The sequence below is a fragment of the Adiantum capillus-veneris genome, chromosome 8, assembly GCF_014529385.1.
Source record: "Adiantum capillus-veneris isolate H3 chromosome 8, ASM1452938v2, whole genome shotgun sequence".
Lineage (NCBI taxonomy): Eukaryota > Viridiplantae > Streptophyta > Polypodiopsida > Polypodiales > Pteridaceae > Adiantum > Adiantum capillus-veneris.
In genome coordinates, this window is record NC_140938.1 from 160,364,548 (window position 1) to 160,385,593 (window position 21,046).

Genomic DNA, 21,046 nt, shown 5'->3' on the forward strand with positions numbered 1-21,046 from the left:
AAAGAGAAACCAAATGCTCTGATACCAATGTAATGGAATTTGCCTATTCAATTTGAGAGTAGCGGAATTTAATGAGAGTACTTTCAAGAAATGATTTTGTGAGCATAGAGGGTTGACATAATTGAAGATAGCAACATAATCATAGCAATTAGTTAACTTGGCATAGACAATACTTTTGCAAGAGAGAGAATTTAGAGAACATGACAACAGTTGAGGACCGGATTTATGTGGAGCCGGTCCCCCCTCCAATAGGCATTTGTATTATGATTTCTCCCATAAAGAGAGACTTGTTACAATACATTCTTTGTGTTCCTTGTGACCTAGGTGAAGCAATGAAGATGGAAATCTTCATGCATCACCATCATAGCATAACCTAAACTTGAAGAAAGCTTTAACTATACCAAGCCTCAGTCCCAAGACCTCAAACACCTTTGAAGGTGGAGAGAGCTAGCAGGGAATGAGGGCAGGGAAGAGGAAGAAGAAACATTTCATACGAGAAAGAGCTAGTTCCTCACTTATCATAACTCTTGTGCTAGCATACATAATATCATAGTAATGAAGAAGAAATAGATGGCAAGCTCAAGCATTGAAGCATGGCTCCTGGATGGATTTGTACTCCATAGCCAAGAGTGTTGGTGTAGGCTCTCAACCTCTACTTGCTTGGAGAAAGAGAGGGAGCTCTTGCACTTTGCATAGTACACAATGAGAGTGTTTGTGAGTGTGTGTGGGTGAGTATACCCCCTAAGCACCCCCCTAGATTTCTTGGGTCGACCCCCCCTTGTAGCTCGTGCTTGAAGCTCATTGGACCCCTCTAGGCCTAGCCAATCACAAGCAGGAGCCATTACAAGCAACAGGGATAGCCTTGGGACAAGTGTCCCCCTTTCCCCTTTGAGAGAGAGGACTTGATAAATGCAAAATCAATTAATTAAATATCCTTTATTATCATTGGACCCCTTGGGTGGCCAACCAATAGGTTTCAGGCACACCATGAGGGAAACATGAGGAGTAACTTGACAAGTGTCCTTGCTGCCTCTTCAAGCTGGGGCTTCCCTTGTGTGTGTGTGTGTGTGTGTGTGTGTGTGTGTGTGTGTGTGTGTGTGTGTGTGTGTGTGTGTGTGTGTGTGTGTGTGTGTGTGTGTGTGTGTGTTCTCTCTCATCCCCCCCCCTTGTAGGCTCGCCCCCCTCCTTGTAGGGATATTTTTGACTTTGGATGAGCAAGCCCCTTAGTCATCAAGCATGACTAAGCACTTGAAGTAGGGGGTGTTCCCACAAGCATCTCAGGCAAGCTTCTCAAGGCACCTAAAGCACCTTAATCATGCACCAAGTCAAGCACCTTAAGCATGGAGCCAGTCAAGCACCTCAAGCATCTTAATCAAGCACCTCAAGCATGACAAGCACCTCAAGAAGGACAAGCACCTCAAGCACGACAAGCACCTCGAGTTTGGGTCGGGTTCCCACCTCAAGCTCAACCCTAGCTTACCTAAGGTCAAAGGACTTTTACACACATTATTGGAGGTCTTCAATGAAGCTAATCCTATGGTCTTATGCTCCATTGGTTAGCCTTGCTCTTGATAGACCATCTCCCATTTGGGCCCCTTTACTATTGGCCCCGTGTTGAGATAGATCTATAAGCACATATCTATATCTTAACACTTGTTCCCGTTTATTCTCCCACATTAAGTGATCAATTTAATATGAGAAAATCATTTCGGTTGGTTAGATATTAGATTTTATGACAGTTCGGCAATGATGGTGCAACCAAAGTTGGCCGGTCATAGAAGTGGGCACAAGCAGGGATGGGTATGCTAACAGGTGCTAAAGCAGATGTGGAAGCTCTAGGCATTCCAAGGGCAGTGGGATTAATGTGGCTTTCTAAGACAAAAGGGATCCAAAATGAGCCAATGGGGATGGCAGAAAAAGGTGTTTAAAGTGCAAGAATTGAGCTAAAAAATGTGGAGTTCAAGGTTTTGTGCGAGCCAATCTTAAAGGCTCCTCAACCGGATCTATGGTGTGAAAGCTATGGCAGTGCAAAGTTGGAAAGGTTTGTAGATTCCCAACAAATAGGACAGGTAGGGACATGTGACCAGAGGTAGTATTAGTGGATGGATGTGAAGTGCACGAGTTGTGGAGCATGCTAGTTTCTCGGATTGTTAGAGCTCAGATGGGAAAGATATGGCTTGTGTGGAAGATTTATCGAGGACCAATTGTGGGGAACTTTGCGAGCTCGGCATGCACAGTCCTGGCATTGAGGCCATCGGGGTGCGTGTCGTGCTTTGCGCTTGTCATTTGGTGCCCCCATTGAGGAGGGCTTCACGAAAACCTCCATTTTACAATGCTGAAAAAAACACACATCGTCGACCATGGGCAAATGGCTGCAAGAATTCTCCAACTGGAGAATGGAGGAGGAGGAGATTAAAGAAACACTGACCACCTTCATTGAAATACTACTGCCAGGCTGTAGCGTCGTCAATATCCAAGAGGTAAGCTCCCCATCTTGTATTGCTCGTGCTAACCGCAAATTAAGAGCATCAAGTGGGAGGGCTACAAAATTCCATCACTGTTGTTGACCAAAGCACACGCAATGAATTTCAGCAAAATGAGGGTAACGAAGAGGTGGAAATCAACTACATCAAGATCCACCACGAGAAGGTTATCCATATCAAGGCAGGAAAAAAATTGGTAAGGCCTCTCTTTCCTAAGGAATCTGCAAGTAAAGGTATAGCCTCTACTCCTAAGTGGCCAAAAGGGGCTACTTGAGCCAAGAGAAAGGAAGGGCTAGGCCAGTCCTGAAACACATGAGCCCAAAGGAAGAAGCACCTAGCCACATGAGTGCTTCAAGTTTGGGAAGCAGAATCGTGCCTAGTTTGCCAAAAAGAAGGTCATTCGAGGCGAAGCGGCTCATGCGGCACATGCTTGTGTTGCCAATCCACTTTGACAACCCCAAAGCAGAAGTGGTAAGAAGGTTCCCATGCCCTAGGGAGGAGTGGTTTGGCTACTATCCTTGCTGATTTGGAGGGCGGGTAGAGGGTCTTCCTCCTCTCCCCGTACAGCTCATCCTGAAGAAACTGTCCACCATGGGTGAGACCCAATGGGCTGGAGAAGAGTTACAGCTAAATGGGGTGGAGTTCATGGAACGAGCTGACTATAGTAATTACTTGTAGCTACTGCTAGCTAAAAGGCTAGGAGTAGTCAAACACGTCGCCATCACCTCATACGTGCTGAGCAACGAAGGAAAAGTGGAGCCTATGAAGGGTGATGACCTCTTGTGGATGTGCCAACCTCTCAACACTAACATGGTAAGGGTATAAGTAAGTGATCCACACTCTGTGCATCATGGATAATGGACCAACCTCCTTTCCCTTTAGGTTTTTGCAACACATGCACGTGAATATATATGTAGATAGAAAAATCTTCTGTCAATAGAAGATTGTGTATCTGTTTGGTGCTGCGGTGCTAGGAGAAATCCTTAGCTCCCCAAACCCTATTATTCTCCTTGTGTTGGATTACCACCACTCTTTCAATGTTTCCATTTTTATCATGTTTTAAATCCATCCACCCAACCCTGTAAGAAAGCCGCTATGAGCTGCTGAGCCATTTGTGATATATATATATATATATATATATATATAAGAGTTTGTAATTTCCTGCTCATTGAGTTACTACCATGGCAAGTGTCTCTTTTCCCACATTCAATGGAAAAAAGGGAGAACACATCACCACCGATTTCCTACATGACTTTGACATTGCTTGTGTGGTTTCCAACAAGGATGATGATGCCTCACGACTACAAATTTTTCCTCTACTGATGAAAGTAGAGGACAAGTCTTCGTAGAATGCTTTGCCCCAAGCTACCAGGAATGCATAGGACGTACTACATGTTGCCTTTGTGAAGAGGTTTGGTGGAGGCACAACCTTAGAAAAGTTATGGCAGCTATTGACAGAGTTAAAGTAGGGAGGTCTGCTAGAGTATGCTATTTACAAATCAAGTTTGTGGATTTGTGGGAGCGTTGGGTTGCCTCACTGGAGGAAGGTGAAGGAGCACCTAATTTCTTGAAGAAGGACCGTTTTATTGTTGGCATGTGGTCGCCGCTTAAAGAGAAGGTGAAGGGGAGATTCCCTGCAACATATGAGCTGGTAGAAAGTAGCCCACCTTAAAGACAAGAAGCTGCACATGCAAGCAAGAGTCAACGAGTTATAGGAATTATGCTCAGTGCGACTAACCCCAGTGATTTCAACAATCTCTCATAGAACCATACCATAAGAGGCATCAGAAGAGCAGCAAGACCTATTGAGTCGCATCACTACTCAGCTTGAAAGTTTATCCGTGCATCTGGTGCAGCAAGGACATGCACTTGTCAAAAATCTAGATCAAGGGAGAGGACAGCGAAGGAAAACCAAGAATACCACTGCTATAATTGTGGGGAGGAGGGGCATGGCATGTATGACTACCCACATCCGAGAAGGCAAAACTTCAATAGAGGAAGGAAGACAAAATCCGATCTCCATACCAAGGGCAAGACCACCACCACCCAGGCAACCAAGGCCCATTCCACCGGTCCAAATCCTTCGACCACCTGTATAACCACCACCACCACCACAACCTCTCATTCCACCACTACCTCCACCACCAAGTAGTGAGTGTCGTTAGCCTGGAAGCAAAAGGGAAGGAAAAGGTAGAAGAACTAGTTTGAGAGAAGAACAAAGGAAAAGGGAAGGTAGAAGAAGTGGATGCCATTAGAGTGAAGAGTTCCAGGCACAAAGAAGCCTCTCAAAGGAAGGAGAAGATGAAAGGAAAATGCGAGTCTAGCAAGCAGGCATCTAAGCCTCGGCGGAAGATCGACATTGTGGATTTTTCACTGGGTGAGTATGCTAAACCATATGACCTAGTTCAGGATGTATTGATGCAGGGTCCAAAGATAACCTGGCCCCAATTACTCCATCTTGCACCAAGGATGAGGAGACAATGGACGAAGATGGTAAGTACAAGAAAATCAAGACCAAGGATAGATGGGTCTATCTCTGGGAGGAATCTAAACGACATCCTACCAATCATGGATGCCCACATCAAGGGGCAACATATCTCAAATGTCTACATAGATGGTGGTGCACAGATATGCTTCATGAGTGAGAAAATGATGCACCATCTAGGCCTAGAGGTAAGTAGGCCGAGCCAAAATGGCAAATAACGCCAGAGTGAAGTGCGTAGGCATTGTGAATGAAGTCAAAGTGAAGGCATTCAACACAAAAGTGGAGGGCTACCCTATCATTCTTGGAAGACCATGGCTCATGGCTATGGAAGCTAAGCAAGACTAGAGTACCGGAATGATTCAAATGAAGGATGCAAAAGGGAAGTCCATATTCTACGACATGAAGACTAGGAAGCAACGCAACATGATCTTGGAGGCATCGAAAGATGAGTTCACTAGTGACTCTTTGACCACCTCAGGAGAAAGAGACAACAACAACCGAAGAGAGCGGTGGTAGCATAGAAGTAATGGGACCGTCATCCTCAAAGACCCAAAAAGATTGACACAATTTGAAACATCATTGGAGAATCAAGAGGGAACATCAAGTACGCAACCCTTGGTGGATACAAGTAAGCTACATAGGATGTCTCATCTAGAATCGCTAAGTGGCTTGTTAGATTACAAGAGTTTGATTACACCATGGAGGTAGAAAACTCCACTAGGGCTAGTCTAGCAGGTATTCTTGCTGATCGTCACTATGAGAAGAAGCTAAAGGTCAACACAGAAGGTAAAGAAGTGACACCAATGGTAGAAATTCCAAAGCTAGAAAGAGCTCGTTCTCTTTTCTTTGATGCGGCATACAAAATAACAGTGGACCAGTCTACAGGTGGCATCATCATTTTCACTGAGAAAATGGAAAAGGTATTCTCTATTGGGCAGTTGCCACACTCCCACTCCAACAACGAGCAGAGTACGCATCTTTAATTCTTGGATTAGAACAATGTATTCTGCAAAGGATTCAATGCCTAAATGTGTTTGGCAATGCCATGCTTTTGATAAAGCAGATAAATGGCACTTGGATTTGTAACAATTAGGTTTTACTTGGCCAATTATACCCAATTTAAGGATCATTTAAGAAAGTTTGAATCAGTACAATTATTTCATGTCCCTAGGGTAGAAAATTAAGAGGCAGATGCTCTAGCTGTTAGGAAATAAGACGTAGCTAAATAGATATTTGAGTAGATTACTTAATGGAGAGAGACAGATTTCACACACAAGAGATTATAGAGTAGAGAGAGAGAGAGAGAGAGTACACACGATATACGTGGTTCACCCAATGTGGGCTATGTCCACGGGAAAGCAGCCACTCAATGCCTTTAGTACTTCAAAATAAGAAGTAGTTTACAAAGGGATTATACCCTTAATAGAGCTCCCGCCTTGCTTCACTCTCACCACCTCACACTCACCTTATTGCATCAACTTCACACTAAAAAATGTGTGTAGAAATGGCCTCCTTTTATAGGCCAAAAGGGTTGCCCTCTCTCATGAGAGGCAACTATGTGTAGCAGCCCTTGTGTAGATAACTCCAAATTGGACCCTCCAATCTGCCCATGTGTGGCAGCCCTTGAGAAGACAAGTCCGCTTTTGAATTCGGCCACCGGCTATCGGCCATTGACTACCGGCCAATCGGCCAACCAATCGATCGTTTCCCGACCACTTTTCGAACGCTGTCCGGCCATAATACTCTGACGAAAAGGAATATTTAGACTTCCGGTGCGTGATTTTATTTTCCAGCGAGTTATTTTTCTTCACACATGATGGCTTCTCCTCATCATGGAAGCCTTACAAATGTGCATTTTTACCACAGAAAATTACAAGGGGTAAATCAGGCTCCATACTTAACAATCTCCCACTTGGAGACTGATCTCCAAACCAAACCTGTGACTGCTTTTTATCTTGGCTTCTTATCCTTGAATACCGATTGAAGATGAGAATAAGCTCAATTGCGCCTTGTTGACCAGCTTTGTAAACATGTCTGCAGGATTTTCACTTGTATGCACCTTTCCCAGCTTTAGTCCCTCTTCTAAAAGAGTGCGTATGAAGTGATATCTCACCTCAATGTGCTTTGTCCTTGAATGAAAGGTTGAGTTCTTTGCAAGATGGATAGCACTTTGGCTATCACTGTACAAGAGACAATTGTCTTAATGTTTGAATCCAAGCTCTTCTAAGAATCTGTGAAGCCACATAATTTCTTTGCTTGCCTCCATCATTGCTACATACTCTGCTTCCGTGGTAGAAAGTGAGACCACTTATTGCAGCTTTGAAGCCTAGCTTACTCCAATCATGAAGACATAGCTTGTAGTGCTCCTTCGAGTATCTTTGTCACCTGCCATATCTGCATCACCATACCCTTGAAGAAAAATATCAGTTCCTCCAAAATACAAAGCATTTGTTGTTTTCCCTTTTAGATACCTAAGTATCCACTTCACAGCTTGCCAATGCTCTTTACCTGGGTTGTCCATGAACCTACTCACAACTCCCACTGCATGTGCAATGTCTGGCCTTGTTCAGACCATAGCATATATAAGAGAACCTACCACTGCAGCATATGGAACTTTAGACATATAGGCTATCTCCTCTTGTGGCTTTGGACACATATCCTTCGTTAGTTTAAAGTGACCAGCCAAAGGTGTAGAAACTAGTTTTTCATTTTGCATTGCAAACCTTTCTAGTACCTTCTTGATGTAATCCTCTTGAGATAGCTTTATTGTCTTCTTCGTCCTCTCCCTTGATATTTTCATACCAAGTATCCTCTTTGCAGCACGTAAATCTTTCATTGAAAAAGATTTAGACAGCTCCTCTTTTAGGTCTTTCATGTCCTGCATGTTAGCACTTGCAATCAACATACAACATTAGGATGATGAATTTCCCTCCCAAATTCTTTGTATAGACACAGTGATCCGAATTGCATCTTGTGAATCCATGATCCAACATCCATCGATCAAACTTCAAGTACCATTTTCTTTATGCTTGCTTTGAACCATACAAGCTCTTCTTTAATCTGCAAACCATTTTCTCCTTACCTTTTACTTCATACCCCTTTGGTTGAAGCATGTAGATTTCCTCCTCCAAGTCATCGTGAGGGAATGTCGTATTTACATCCATTTGCTCAAGATTTAAATCTTGAGTAGCCACAAGGCTTAAGACAAGCCTCATTGAGTTCATTTTTACAACAGGAGAAAATATTTCATTGAAGTCAATACCTTTCTTTTGAGAAAACCCTTTTACCACAAGCCTAGACTTATACCTTTTCTTCCCACCTTCTTCTTCCTTCATCTTGTACACCCATTTGTTTTGAAGTTCCCACTTACCTTTAGGCAACTCAACCAACTCTCATGTTTGGTTGCAATGTAGTGAGTCCATCTCCACTTGCATGCTCTTCGTCCATTCTTCTTTCGATTCATGTTGCATAGCTTCCTCGTATAATTCCGGCTCTCCAGAATCTGAGATCAAGAGATGGTTGAAGGAAGGAACAAACCTTTCTGGAGGTCTACTTGCTCTTGTAGATCTTCGGAGAATAGGTTGAGGCTCCTCATTTGGTTGACATTGTTGCACATTGTCACAGTTTGCAGTCCTTGAGTCTTCACCGTCCTCAAGCTCCATGTACTCATCACCTGTTTCTTTTGTTTGTTTTCTTTCCAAGTAATCTTTGTACATATTTTGTTCGTTAAAAATTACATCCCTACTCCTTAATATTTTACCATCTTCAAGATTCCATAGGCGATACCCAAAGTCACCTTCTCCATAGCCAATGAAGAAACACTTTTTGGACTTTGCATCTAGCTTTGATCTTATGCTTCTATCTATGTGCATAAAAACCTCACACCCAAACACTTTGAGAAATGCATAATTCACCGGTTTACCTATCCATGCCTCTCCTGGAACTCCCCCATCCAATGCCGTTGAGGGTGACTGGTAATTAAGTACACAGATGTACTTACAGCTTCCGCCCAAAGCTCAAGCGGTAGGCCTGCATGTCGCCGCATGCTTCGTGCTCGCTCCAAGATTGTCCTGTTCATCCTTTCCAAAATCTCATTTTGTTGAGGTCTCCTTGGGGTTGTCTTTGCCTCTGAATGCCATTGCTAGCACAAAAGCTTTCAAAATCTTGGTTGCAATATTCGCCTCCATTGTCGGATCTAAGGCATTTAACCTTGGTACCTGTTTCATTCTCCACAAAGGCTTTCCACCTTTGAAATATGAAAAATACATCAGACTTATTATTCATGACATAAACCCATGTTTTTCTAGTCGCATCATCTATGAATGTTACATAGTACAATGAGCCACCAAGTGATGGTGTACTTGCAGGACCCCAAACATCGGAATGAACCAACTCAAGCTTTTTATTTTTTCTTTCATTTCCTGATTTTTGAAATTTTACCCTCTTTTGTTTACCATAAACACAATCTTCACAGAACTCTAAGTCCACTTCTTTCAAACCTGGTAGAAGCTTCTTTGTTTGAAGGATTTACATTCCTTTGACACTCATATGCCCAAGCCGGTAGTCCCACACCGCACTGTCAACTTCTGTAGTTGCTGCACAAGCTGAAGGTTGCGTGCTAATAGTACACAAGTAAAGTGTACCAACCTTTTCTCCCTTGGCAGCCACCAAAGATCCCTTTGAGATCTTCCACCGTTTGTTTTTGAATGCAATGTTGTGACCTTCATCGTCCAATTGTCCTATAGAGATCAAATTTTGCGAAGAGAAGGAATATGCCTAACATCTTTAAGCTTCCATTCATTTCTGTAAGCATTTTTTATAGAAGTTGTACCTTCACCGACAATCTCATAAGCTTCATCATCTCCCAAGTATACATACCCAAAATTACCTTTGGTGTAATCTTGGAAATGTTGCTTGTGTGGTGTCGTATGGAATGAAGCACCAGAATCTACTATCCAGGAATTAGACGCATTTTCTAATGAGAGAATTAGAGCATCTTGCTCTACTTTACCTGCCACATTGGCCTCTGATGTTGGCTTGTTGTCTTGAGACTCTGTCTCCTTCTTCTTCTTGGGCCAGCAATCCTTCTTGATGTGGCCCTTCTTGCCGCAGTTCCAACATTCAAGAACTGACTTTGTGCATGACTTGCTCCGCCTTGAGCTATCACGACCCTTTTGGTTTTTGAACCTCTCCTTAGGCCTTCTCTTGTTTCCACTAATAGTGCAACACTTGATGATTCTCCTGTGCTTCTCCTTTGCATTTTCTCACTTAGAATAACACCCACAACATCATCAAACTTAAGAGTATTTGTGCCAAAGATAGAACTACTTACAGCCATCACAAGGCTGTCCCAACTATCCGGTAGAGATGATAGTATAAGGAGAACTCGCACTTCATCATCAAAATTGATTTTGACCGATTGAAGCTGACTTATGTTTATGTTAAAGTCATTTAGGTGTTCTGCAAGAGCTCGCACTTCATCATCAAAATTGATTTTGACCAATTGAAGTTGACTTATGTTTGTGTTAAAGTCATTTAGGTGTTCTGCAACTGAACCATTCTCTGCCATCTTTAGATTGAACGAGCGCTTCATGAGAAATACCTTATTGGATGTCGATGGTTTCTTGTAGAAGTCATCAAGTGACTTCATCAAGTCCTCCGTGGTCTTCATCTCCGAATTGTTGAAGGCCACCATTGATGCCAAGCTTAACCGGATTGTTCCCAGTGCCTTTCGATCAAGGACAATCCATGCTTCATCTGCCATCGTTGTGGGCTTCTTTGCAAGACCGCCTAGTGGCAAATAGAGGTCCTTCTAGTAAAGATAGTCTTCAATCTGCATCTTCCAATGTTGGTAGTTTTTTCCATTGAACTTCTCAATCTTGAGCTTCCCTTCCTCCGCCATAACTCCCACTCAATTCAAGGAATCCTTTTCTTGAGATAACTTAGCTACGAGCAAACCTTGCTCTGATACCAGTTCTTAGGAAATAAGATGTAGCTAAATAGATATTTGAGTAGATTACTTAATGGAGAGAGATAGATTTCACATACAAGAGATTATAGAATAGAGAGAGAGAGAGAGAGAGTGTACACAATATACGTGGTTCACCCAATGTGGGCTACGTCCACAGGAAAGCAGTCACTCAATGGCTTTAGTACTTCAAAACAAGAAGTAGTTTACAAAGGGATTATACCCTTAATAGAGCTCCCGCCTTGCTTCACTCTCACCACCTCACACTCACCTTGTTGCATCAACTTCACACTATAAAATGTGTGTAGAAATGGCCTCCTTTTATAGGCCAAAAGGGCTGCCCTCTCTCATGAGATGCAACTATGTGTAGCAGCCCTTGTGTAGATAAGTCCAAATCGGACTCTCCAATCCGCAATGTGTGGCCGCCCTTGAGAAGACAAGTCTGCTTTCAAATCGGCTACCGGCCATTGAATTCGAACACCGGCCATCGGCCATTGACTACCGTCCAAGCGGCCAACCGACCGCCGTCCAGCCATAACATTCCGGCCAACCGACCACTTTCCGGCCGTCCAGCCATAACATTCCGGTGAAAAGGGATTCCGGCTTCCGACAAGTGATTTTTTTTTCAACAAGTTATTTTTCTTCACGCATGATGGCTTCTCCTCATAATGGGGGCCTTACAAATGTGCATTTTTACCACAAAAAATTACAAGGGGTAAATCAAGCTCCATACTTAACACTAGCCAAGGAGAGAATACAAGATGTTCCCATAGGAGCAATCAAACTAACACTACCCTCTTTCATGGTAGCGATGCTATGCCTGATATCATCAGCTTCTTAGATACAGGAGAGTGTTCTGAAGGGTACACCAAGGGCCAAAAACAATGGCTTGTCAAAAAGGCTACAAGATACCGCCTTGTAAACAACAACTTATATTGCAAGGACAATTACCAGGTTCTCAGGCGAGTGCCAATCCCCAGTGAAATCATGGAGGTAATCTCAAGTTGCCATGATGGTGTCTGCAGCGGCCATTTTTCTCTAGCTATTACCAGTAGGAAGATTCTATAGGTAGGATTCTCTTGGCCTAGTCTGAACAGGGATGAGCATCATTGGTGTAAAACATGCAAAGCTTGTCAAGTGTCTAGTGATCGTACACTAACCTATGAGCCACAGACTCCTATCATCTCATATGGTCCGTTTGAGAAGTGGGGATGCAATTGGTCCTTTATCAAGGGCCCAATTAAGTAAACTATACATTCTAGTTGGTGTAGACTATATGACCTGATGGGCGAAAGCAGCAACCACCACACGCATTACAGCCCAAGAAGTGGTGAAGTTCTTATTTGAGCACATTTGTTGCCGTTTTGGCACACCTTTGGAGATAGTATCTGATAGAGGGCCAGGTTTCAGAGGCAATCTAGTGGGAGAACTGATGAAAAAGTTAGGCATTACATGCCGACATTCCACCCCATACTATCCACAGTGCAATAGTCTAGTGGAAAAGGTAAAGGGCATCATTTGTGAGATCATCACAAAGCAGGTTAATAACCACACAAGTGATTGGGATAAGCATCTCATGGCTGCTCTTTGGGCCTACCGCACAACATTCTGAACATCACTAGGTTTCACCCCGTTTCATATGGTATATGAAGGAGGCCATTCTACCCGTTGAGGTGCATATAGCTAGCTTGCGAGTCATGGCTAGACAATTATAGTGCCCAATTTCCCATCTCCACAACCACATCCTGGACCTAGAAAGGCTTCAACTAGATAGAGAAGATGTGATCAATCACTATGCAGCACAAGCAGAGCGACGCCAACTCACATTCAATCATGGGCTTAAGGAAAAGGGTCTAGAAAAAGGCATGTTAGTGTTGAGATACAACAACAGATTTGACACTAGGAAAGATAAGAAATTCCAACCCAGATGGGAAGGGCCATTCATTGTCAAAAAGCAATACACCAATTGTAGCTACAACCTTCGAGTAACCGAACGCTGTGCTGTAAAGAACACCACCACCCCTTGAGCGATACGCTTGTTTTGAGCTATCACATGCTCTATATTAAAAATCGATCGTAAAAAGACATTAAAAAACATCAAAAAACGAGTGAAAATAGAATGCAAAACGCCCAAAAAATCAAGCGATTAATCTTTGAGGGAATTTGTCGACGCTTGTAGGGTGCCAAAGACACATGCATCTGCGCTCTAGTCGTGTGTCAGAGGCTAAGCAACTAGCGAGCACTTTGACTTACACGGGTTCTCAATACCCACCTACCTTAGGTTCCGGGCCCTCAGCGGGGACCCAAGGTAGTACAACCCAAGACCAAAACATAGTGGCTAGTGGCTAGGGCTCACACACTTTGTCAGTGTGCATCAAGCCTATATACCTGTCACACCTCATGCCCACGTAGCTCCCACACCCCCAATTATGCCAAGGGCTCACACTCCACAATGGAATTATCCAAACTCTTATTCAAATGGGTCCATACCATTTAGCAATAACATGTCGTATTCGGCACCGGCTATGCCTAGGGCCACACCTATGAACTTTGTACCACCACGTGGTACACCACCATACAAGGTATGGGACCCGAGGGTTGCGCGTATGCCAAGGCCAAGGCCAACTCCCATCCCACATGTAGTTCAAGGAGTACCTACACCTGCGACCACTATACCTGCTTATTTAGGAGATTTGGTAGCATTTTCTCATACCATCGATCGATCTATTGCTGAGAATATGTGTAACACGCCTAATAGAGAGCCTAGAAGTAAGGCACTACAAATAGAGAGCCTAGAAGTAAGGCACTACAAATAGCCAAGCTCACACAAAAATTTAGTGGAGACGGGGATGTGAGAAAGCATATCAAAGTGTTTGAACAAATATGCGATTCTCTAGGAGAACACAATGACCTACATAAGGGTAATGCTTTAAGCCGCCTAACCTTGAGTGGGAAGGATGGGGATTGGTATAGAATGATAAGGGTGAAAGAAAAAACTATTAACCCTACTCTTAGGAGACTGTTCTTGAAAGAATACATACAAGAGGGAGTGCTTTGGGGTGTAGCCTCTCAGCTCCAAAAATCCCAACAAGAGGAAGGAGAGTCGGTGAGAGACTTTATTAGTCACTTGAAGCATTTGAATTCTCGTCGTAATCCAAATGAGCGCTTCAATAATAATCGATTTCTTGATAGATTCATTAGGGGATTACGACATGAGGATAGCTACAATGGCCTAGTCATTAGAGGTATCACCACTTGAGAAGTAGTCACCACCAATGCAATCCAATTGGAGGATAATTTAATCAAAGAGTGTCAGTTGAGCCTAAATCTATTAGCTCGCAAGCATCGGGGCATCAGTCAATGACCCTAAAGCCTATTGCTAAGGAGACAAAGATATCTAAGCTGACTTTAGCAGATCCCACCAAGGCCATTCAAGAGAGTCTTAGAGACAATCGTGCTCCACAAAACAATCATATGTATCCAAGAAGGGAGAAACAATGGTGCTCAGTATGCTATGGTCCGCATAGTACCAATCAATGCCCTACTTTTAGAGTAAAATTCAATGGGAATTGCAATGCATGTGGGAGGTATGGTCATCAAGCTAAGGACTGCATAGTATTTAATCGCACGATGGCCAATAGATCAATCTTAGCATGGGTAGCACACCTCGAGTGCTGCATTGATGCTGGCCCCACCTCTTGAACAAATGTCACAACACATGGTCCCTAGGGCCCAAAATGTTGTTCAAACAACACCCTTACCACCTCCAGTACTAGGACCGCAACCACCACATCTGAGAATCACTTATGTGAATCAAGTGGGTTGTGACTCATCTATTGCTTGTTTGGAAGGCTCTGAGGAAGATATAGACCCTAATATTGCCTATGGTATTGATGCGCTTGAAGAAAGTACACAATACTACATGGAAGACTATTGGGGACAAGTCAAACATGTATATCAAGTAGCTGCTCTTGCTACAAGAGGCCAAAATATCAATCACACTGCCAAGAGACCACCTCTTCAATGCTATGAGTGTGGAGGTCCACATCTTGTGGCCGAGTGTCCTATTAGGCTACAAAACAACACCACACTAATGCAAACCAATCAAGCGAGCATGTCTACAATGTCGATACTCATTTAATTGACCAATGTCGAAATAATCCAAATGCACTGAAGATCACGCTATTAAACTTGACTGAGGTTACCAAGCAGCCATCACAAAGTACACCTGTGGTACCAGTAGTAAATGTACTCACACGATCAATGCTCTAGAAACAAAATTATATTCTTGAAGAAAGAGACACGGCATCAATTGCCCAATCTCAAAAGAAGAAGAGAACACGAAGAAAGAGATTGCAAAAAGCAGCGAAGTTAGACCCCAGTTCAAAGACCAACATAGGGACTGGTGACAACCTCATATATATGACACTGAAGAGGATTCTGATTTAAATGAAACCATGGAGACCAAAATGACCACTAAGGAAGAAACCAACAAGGAAGATCGTCATGAGCCACAATGGCGAAGATCCAAGAAGAAGATAGAAACTTACCCAAACCCTCTAGAGGAGATCGAGCAGGTCAATCAATTAAGGAGTTTGGTAGAAGATACCCAAAGGGATCTAGAACCATCACCTAGGCATATCCAAATTACAGACACAGTGTTCCCTACGCAACAACAACCTCACAAAGTCCATAGACCTCTAGCCATACCTAGTGCCATCCAAGAAGAAAGTGACTTAAAGTCATGGAAAAGTGGACGTACTCACTTATTGTTGGAATGTTTACAGAGGGACTATCTGACCCTATCGAAGAAATGGAGATCCCATCTTCCCCTCATCAAGGGACTGAAGCCCAAAAAATGCCGTTAAATAATACCAAACTAATGGATTTCATGGCTTCAGAAGTCAGAACCACCATCATGTGCAAACTATATGGAGACTTTGAGCTATTCTTAGCTCTTCGATCTTTCCTCAATGGAGAACTGAAGGTCAGGCTACCACAATTTTCATAGATGGATGGAGCTAGGAGATGCCAATTTAGGAGGAACACTTAGATCCACAACCCAACCTAGATGAGAACCTTGTTGTAGAAATACCCGTTAACAGGTTGGGACAATACTTTGAGGGCAATGAATCCAATGCAACCATACCATTCACTACCAAGGGATTAATTGTGAAGGGAATCCTTGATGGTGGCGTTGGGGTTAGCATTGTGACTAAAAATTTCTGGGAAACTATGGGAAGACCTCACTTGGGAACCACAACCATAGTAGTAAAGATGGCCAATGGGTCTATTGTTAAACCTATTGAGATGCTAGAAGATCTCAAGATCAAGGTCTTTGGACATAAAATAAGAAATACCTTCATTGTTATAGATTTCTCCAAGCACACTATGGCATTTGAGATGATCTTAGGACGTCCTTTCATGAGGGAAGCAAAAATGGTGCATGACTCGTCTAAAAACCATGTCTACTTGCAGTTCCAAGATTCTGTCATTTGAGTGGATCTTGTAACTAGTCAAGCATGTCCTCTAAGAAACAGGTTTATAATGATCATAGATCTAACACCATAGTTCACTTGGCCCATTGCAGTATTGTTACACATGTATGGGGAATTGGGGAAGTCTCTTTGTGTATGCACTACATGCCCCTTGCAAGTTTGAGAGTCTAACCATCAGATCCTCGGATTTTTCTCAGGATTCTAACCTTCAACAAGCTCCTCTCATTCGCTTGTGAGGGCGGCGGGGGCGGATTGGATGGGTCCACTTAGCAGCAACCATAGACACTTGGAGAAATAGAGGGACGACCTGGGTAACACCTAAGGGGGATGAAATGCCACCACTCGTACACTTAAATATGCTAGAATCAATGCATATAGCTTCTGATGACCTACAAGATGAAGGTTTGACTGGCATTGGAACCAGCAGTGTCTCACAAGACTATATCCCACACGATTTAGGGTCAAATTATCAATTGAAATTGACTCTAAGGACGAATAATCTGAGTTAAATCTTAGTGAAAATGTGGGGACAAATCATTCAGGGGCCAGTGGTACCCTAGATGACAATCTATCCAAGGGAGCAAAAGAGGCAAGTGGCGATTCTTCTAGTGACTCTTCACTAGAGATTGGCCATAATCAAAAATTAGACAAGAATAGTGATATATATAAGAGGCGACCATATCGGGAGACTCTTGGTGGAGTTGAAACCATTGGATTCCTCAATGGGAGTAAATTCAAAAGGTACTATAATCCTCTAAGCCAGGAAGAGTTACAAGCCATCCATCAAAAGAAAGCAGCCAAAGAACAGGCAGAGCTTAAAAAGATCCAAGCAAGATTTGAGGCTCAAGAAAGACAACAACATCTTAGATGCCAATGAGAGGCTAATCTGGAAATCACAAAAGTGTTTTTTGAAGACACTGATGATGATTCATTGGAATCTGAGCCACCTCTATGATATCCAATTGAACTAAATAGCCTCTATGGGAGGTAGTATATAACACATTATTGGATACAGGAGCTCAACATAATTTGTTATCCTATGGAGTTTGGTGTCAGCTAGGAAAACCACCCCTATCCACAAGCACCATCCAAGTCAAGGGTGTCAATAAGAAGAAGACCACTAGTTTTGGAATCCTACACTCCTGTTATTTATGAAAATGGAACCGTGGTTCAAAGCTTTTTGGTCATGCTTGCTGGTACTATGGAGGGTAATATAAACATGGGGGTGTGCAAATGGATGTCTGTAGTCAAATGTAATATCAAGTGGGAGACCAGGAGTATCCCGATGCAGAAATCACCTCATGGCCCTACGGCTCAAGGAATAACACCTAAAATCTCCCCTCTTCATAAAACAAAAAACAAAAAAATATTGCCAATCCAAAAAGTCACAACATCCTTGCCAGTAGCACAACCCTCTAAAGCTTCAACTTCCATGGCTATGATAGACAGTGCTACATCAAAGGCTCCACATGATTTGATCAAGCGTACATATCAATGGGTCCCCAAGGTATCATTATCGAAGCCCCCCTATGGTTCAAGTTAATTCACAAAGGAAATCTCAAAGGAAGGAGTCCACTCAGGTGAAGAAGGTGAACACCAAATCATGTTGGATTCCCAAACAACTATTAGAAGCCCAAGGCTACTATGATGGAAATGATCAAATTTGGGTACCTAAACATAAATCATGTCCTTCCCTATCCACTACAAAACCATGTGAGTCAAACCTTGTGATTCCAAAGCCGATGGAAGATCGTGGGAAGGAAAAGATCACAGAATGCTACACACCTATTCCAGAGCTAGTTTGGGTTCCAAGGCAAAACCAATCTATTCAGCTTAGCTCAAGAGAGGGGGAGTTCCATGAAGCTTCTAGCTCCTCATGTAATGCATCCATAGAGTTAAAAGCTTCTACACCACCTCCACCTACCATAGGCATCCTCCATGAAGCTACAAAAAATTTTGACACCTCCCATTGTTCAATTATTACCTAATGCACTACTTCAAGTTTGTTCATGGGAGAGTACCTTACCACCCTTGCAACTTGATGAGGCACCCAAGGTAATAGAGAACTATTGGCTAAAATCCTCACCTATTACCAATTGGATTAACTAGTTCCAAAATGTGATGACATCCTTTTAAAGTATAATCTACCCAAGGAAGGGGGGAGTCTTCATTCACATCAGCCTATTAAATTATTTCCCTCTTACCCTCCTTTCCCTGACCTTTGAGCTTTCTGATTTTAGGGATTGTATATATATAGATATATAGTTACTAACCACCCTAGTTTTTTTTTTTAAAGTAAAGAGCAAGAGAAATTAGCAAACAAGTGTGCACAATACTACTCAAATCATTGACCCAGTCATGTCAACTACATTGAAACAGAAACCTATATCATCAAACACCTAACCATCCTCTATTTGTGTTCATAAATATGGCTGATTCTTATGAATATTCTTTTTACCTGTCCCCAGTAATGCATCTATGTTATCCTCATATTTCCTCTGAATGGGATTCGGTTGAAACACTCGCTTGTTAGAGAAATGTTGAGGAGTTAGAGTGGTTGGTCCGCCTCTTGATTATGACGGATCCTATTCTATCCAAGAAGTTTGCCCAATTGCCCAGGTTTACCCTTTTTCCCAATACTATTCTGCAAGGAAGAGGACAAGGATGATAACGGTGATTTGACAGACGAGACACACGGCCTTACCAAAGAGGATTACACCTACCTTGATTATGAGGATGGAGGTTTAGCCTTAGAGCTACCAACCGAGCTCTCCAACTCCCACTTACTTTGATCCTCATCACTCGAGTGATGGAGGGTAGGTAGGATTAGTACAATAGGATTGTTTCTGTTAGAGTTTAGTGATTAGCAAAGTTCTTTTTTCCCACTGATGTGCCTCTGCAATATGGATGTTTGTTGGTGACTATTGTGCAGTTTGTGACTACATAAGGATGCCTTCAAAGGAAAACGAAAATGGATGTTTACATGTTACAACGGATGTTCTCCATTACATCAACTTCCTTTTATTTATTCTTTCCACATTTACATGTTTGCATCTTGTCATTTGAGTTTCTAACAATGCATAAGATTTATGAAGTTGTGACATTGCCAATTTAGATGCTATAATTTTTTCTTACTTCTAGTCCTTTGTTCTTCTCTTTGAGTTTGGTCTATTAGTTGGCTTTAAGTAGGTATCATGACCTTAGGCTAAAATAGGCCACTTAATTGCTAATTTTAATTCCTAAATAGTTTATTAATTGTAGTAACTTTAGTATGGGGTATAGAAGACTTGGAAGACCACCTTCTTTATTGATGACCTAATCTGAGGAGGGTGGAGATTCCAAAGCCATGTCATCTTGGTGTGCACCCAAACTACTAGACTTTGCTACCTAAACTAGGTCTTGAAGTCTAGAAACCTTCAAGTTTTTGAGGCCAAACTGGCTGTGGCCCGTTTTGATGATATCGTATTCATGAGCATTGAGCTCATTCATGGTGTTGGACCAAGAAGAAGGTGAGCAAGATGATGATTGGACTCTTGCATTGAGTTGCTTAGAACACTAGAGAGGGTAGGCTTGTCACCGTTGGTTTTATTTCCTTTGTGTTTGTGTACAAGCCTCCGTTGGAACCATAGCCCCCCCAAGGCACATATAGTGCTTGAGGGAAATTGTATTCTATTTGAGTTAATATAATCTCTCTCAAGAAAAAAAAGAGCACATAAGAAATATCTAAAGTGATGACCAATTTTCATACTTTTTGAAGGTTCTGGAACACATAAGAATACTTCTTCATACTTTCCTTGAAATTGACTTCTTGTATCTTTTTTTCAAACCTCTACTGCAAAATTCTTTTAGGAGGAAAAAGTGACATTGAAGAAGGATATGCAACTTGTAAGAAGGGTACCACACCATTGTTAAATGGAGCCACCCAACGGCCTTCACCATCAACACTAGCACAAACACCAATAGTGCACTCGGTAGGGCCGCCGCCCGACACCAAGCACCAAACTGTTAAGAAAGAGGATGTAGCTAAGTAGATAGTAGAGTACCTTACTTAATGGAGAGAGACAAATTTTCACACACAAGAGATTATAGAGTAGAGAGAGAGAGAGAGAGAGAGAGAGAGAGAGAGAGAGAGAGAGAGAGAGAGAGAGAGAGCACACACGATATACGTGGTTCACCCAATGTGGGCTACATCCATGGGAAAGTAGCCACTCATTGGCTTTAGTACTTCAAACAAGAAGTAGGTTACAAAGGGATTATACCCTTAATGGGGCTCCCGCCTTGCTTCACTCTCACCACCTCACACACACCTTGTTCCATCAACTTTACAATGCTACACAATGCTATGTTTTGTGTGTAGAAAATGCCTCCTTTCATAGGCCAAAAGGGTTTCCCTCTCTCATGAGAGGCAGCCGTGTGTAGCCACCCTTGTGTAGACAAGTCCAAAATAGACTCTCTAATGCGTCCATGTGTGGCCGCCCTTGAGAAGACAAGTCCGCCTTAAAATCGTCCACCAACCATTGAATTCGGCCACCAGCACCGGCCATTGACTTTCGACCACCGACCATTGACTACCGACGACTGGTCAACTGACCGACCATTTTTTGACCGCTTA